Here is a 4,015-nt window from a genome sequence, read left to right as displayed (position 1 = left end):
TTGCTAAATTTCAAGCCTAGTGTTAAGCCTCAACTCCTATAAATATTATGAATTTAAGGATACTCATGTAACACGATACCACCAAAAATTGGTTAGCTATACCCATAAACTTCGAGGAGTATTACTATATGAAAGTTAAATAAAATAATAATTCAATAAAAATAAAAGAAAAAGTTTAAGACGATATATAAATTAACTGTAACTTAACCAACGAAAACAAAATTTTATTTTAGTAAATAATGGCCATGGGATTTTGCAGATTCCATATATGCAAACATGGCTGTTTGCCAATGATTACATCAAATCATTATTTAATGATTACCTTTTTGATTAAAATAAACAAAATTTTCTTTCCTATTCTAATTCAATAACTTTATCACTCTTTAAATTTGTTCCACCCTTTGCCAATTCAGGGGAATGTCACCGCCAAGTGCATCTGGAGCTATCGTTACCATGTCCACCCTTTTCATATGTTTTTTTTTTCTTCCCAATCTAAACAATTTAGTCACCTAACTGTATATTCACACTAACAAAAACCTCACATTAATTGTTGCTAAAACTTTTCATCACCCACATCACAACCTAACATAACTCATGCGGTTCCCTGTTCCTCCCGCCAATACCATTAACATAAAGAAATAGGATTTACTTTCGGTAATAAACAACACATTACATGAGCATTATAAAAATTTCATATAAAAATTGAAGAATTTCAGGTGCTTACCAAGAACCACCGTAAACCCTTAGCCAACCGCTGCTCTTTGCCCTATTGTATTATTTTATTTTATTTTTGAGTTATGACTAACAGATTATTAACCCCTCTTTACTTAAGCTTAATTTCATGGGCCAAAAAAAAAATTTCTGAATTGAATTATAAACTAGGCCCACTAAATATTAACTATATTAGTTCTTCACTAAAATTTTATCAACTAAATACTCTTATTCATCGAATAGATTAAAAATAGCCCCTTTAAATTTTCAAAAGGAGTCGAACTAGTCCTAGTTCTCAAAACGACCTAGCGGGTCGTTACACCTGTTCTTTTTGAACNTTAAATTTTCAAAAGGAGTCGAACTAGTCCTAGTTCTCAAAACGACCTAGCGGGTCGTTACATTATCCCCTTTAAGTAGCTTCCCTGCCCAAACAAAAAGGCGCAGGAGTTTGATTCTTTCCCACGTTTCTGTTATTTTTCTTTCCTTTGTTCCCTTGTTTTTTTATTTTATTTTATTGAGTATGATGATATGAAATGAGTTTAAGTGAAAGTGGGATTCATATAAACGTCCCCAACTTGTTTGGGACTAAGGTATAGTTGTTGTTAGTTCCCTTTTCCCATCTTACCGAGAAGAGAGAAATGAATTTACAGTTAAGGAGACGTCAAGAGTCCATATCAAAGAGCTGCTTCCAAGGTAGTTGAACTTTATACATTTACTCACAAAATCAATGAAGTACTAAAGGGCTTCGTATAGAATAACATGTCAGCATCAAAACATAACTTGTCAAGAAGCATTATAATTAAAAAAGAATTACCTCACTGGTGTAATTGAGGGCTGAAGCATTCAGTACAAGCTGCCTAGATCATAGTGTTCCATTTTTGAAAAGTTGTGGCTATGTCATACTACAGGTGGTTTTTAACATGAATCCACCGACTTTTCACTTCTGTAACAGCTGTTAAATTAATATCGAGAGATACTAGACATGGATGGTGGACTTGGTAAAGGGACTGACTGCAGATCAAGCTACAAATTGTAAAGAAATGGTCTTGGGCCTAACTCAATCCCAAATCTAGATTATGAGGGGAGGTTGCCCAAGTCCGTATAAGGAGTCCAAATTCACCACATCCCACCCGATGTGGGACTTAACAGCCCGCTCCAAACCCAGGACTGAACATCTAGAGCATAGACAATTTAATATGGACGCCCAACATCAGTAAATCATAAATTGGGGAAGGGTCTGACTCTGCAACGATGTAACGAAATGGATCTTGGGCCTAACTCAACCCCAAAAGCTAGCTTATGATGGAAGGATCGCCCAAGTCCATACAAGGAGTCCAAATTCACCATATCCCACTAATGCGAGACTTGACACAAATAGTTGTTGAAGCCTCATCTTCAGCTGACACAGGGCCAAACCCATGCAAGCGCATGTAGCATGCTGTTGAAACTCTTACCAAATTTTATATTCCAAACCCATGAGAAATGAAAAATTTACCAGTCCTAAGATAGAACATGCAGTGATCATGTTTCGAGAAATTTCACTAAACCGAAACACATTTTTGTCAGCTTTAATCCGTATTGTATTATCTGTAATGCTGCTGCACTATCAAAAGCTACCTGATAAAAGGTTCTTGTCACTTCACATAATGAAAAAATGATTCTTGTCAATTGCGAGACAATTAGCAATTCAACAGGACATTAAACATGTGTTGGAACATAATAGAAACAATGTGTATCTTAACTCCCATATGCACCGATCTCCATACTAATAGACCTCTAAGGAAACAATCTTAAATCCTAAAGAAATATTATATGATGCAACCCAGATAGAAAAAGGTCCAAGATGCACAGGTGCAGCCATCTATTACTCGATAGAGGTAAAAATATCTCACCATTAAAAATTGCTTGCTTCTTAGCATTATAAGCAGCATTAAATATCCTCTCTCTCACAGAACCAGATGTCTTCACAACATTCATAATGCTGCAAAAGGAAGCATCTAAGTTAATTGAGGATCACATAAAACTAAAATTACCACATATAGCAAATCAGCATCAAGAGTCAATTACCTGGCATATAATTTATTGTAAACCGAGGAACGCTGCAAAAGACAGTGGGCCTTAATACAGCCATATCATCCACTAGTTTCAGATTATCCTGAATGCATAGTAAAGTTAAACAAAGTATTTCCTTAGAGAAGTGTGAAGACATTGCTTAGAATATTGTAGACAATTGAGTCTCAAGACTTACTATCTTTTGTCCAATTAATATCTCCTAAATGTCATCAAGCAAAAAATAAAACCTTTACCTTTAGGAGGTGCACATTTTCCCTCCATCAACTTAAGTTTAATTCTTGTCCTTAATAATTTTGTGGAAAATTTCCCCTTTGAAAGTAGAAACAAAAATACAGCCCTTACTTCATTTCTTTTACATTTCCCTTTTTGGTTTTCTACTTTTTCACCACTTTCATACTACCAAGCTACTTCACTGGGCACGGTGAACAAGACAAAGGGAGAAATAAAAAGAGTAAAAATTAGACAACAGGGTGGAAAAGAATAAGGACAAGGAGGGATGTGGATATTCAGGTGAAGAAGAAACAAAAGTAGCAGTAACCAGCAGGAAAGTTAATGGGAAGTTGTTGTTGGCGAAGAAGCAAGAGGAAGATGAAAGGAAGCCTTAAGAGGATATGATCAGGCAAGTAGAAGAGTAAGACATAGAGCTAAAGCAACAGGAAAGTGGAGATTGGGACAAGGAGGAGAAGGATAGGGGAATTCACTTTCGGGTGCAATGGTGGTAGAAGGAAAGAAGAACAAAACAACAGAGACGAAAAGGGAAAAAATAAACTAAAAAAGTTCAGAATAAAAGAAAACAATTTAGATACATAGAATTTCTACTTTTTCCCGGGGGTACTTGCAACAGCCTGTCCAAATGGAGAGTCCAAAAACTTTAAAAAGTTTGAGGAGGAAAATGCTATATAGATTAATTAAAGCTGGACTTCATTAAGGTTTAAGGGGCTTTAGTTTCCTTTACTTTTATAGTCCTATTTCTTTGATTTCACAAGTATGCAGTATTCCTTAAGAAGGAATTCAGAAATTAGAAACAAAAAGGAGCAGAAAGAATGACAAAGCGTAAACAAAGTAGCAAATATCATGATCAGTAAAAATGAAATGAATCTAAAACAAGCAATTCACGTTATCTATATAAGTTAAGTCTCTTGCACAGTGATATCATTAACTTCCAACCTACAATTCACATATTGATTCCAGCAATGAACAGCTTTATGCTTTTCCAATACCCCCCCCCCCC

The 4,015-nt window shown here is 35.4% G+C and overlaps 1 pseudogene; it reads right to left on the bottom strand.

The window, feature by feature from the left end:
- LOC107031704 overlaps positions 1–4,015 on the bottom strand; it is a 19,176-nt pseudogene that overhangs the window by 10,972 nt on the left and 4,189 nt on the right.

Source organism: Solanum pennellii, chromosome 9, assembly GCF_001406875.1.
Source record: "Solanum pennellii chromosome 9, SPENNV200".
In the NCBI taxonomy this organism is placed as follows: Eukaryota; Viridiplantae; Streptophyta; class Magnoliopsida; order Solanales; family Solanaceae; genus Solanum; species Solanum pennellii.
This window is presented reverse-complemented; position numbering and strand designations above follow the sequence as displayed.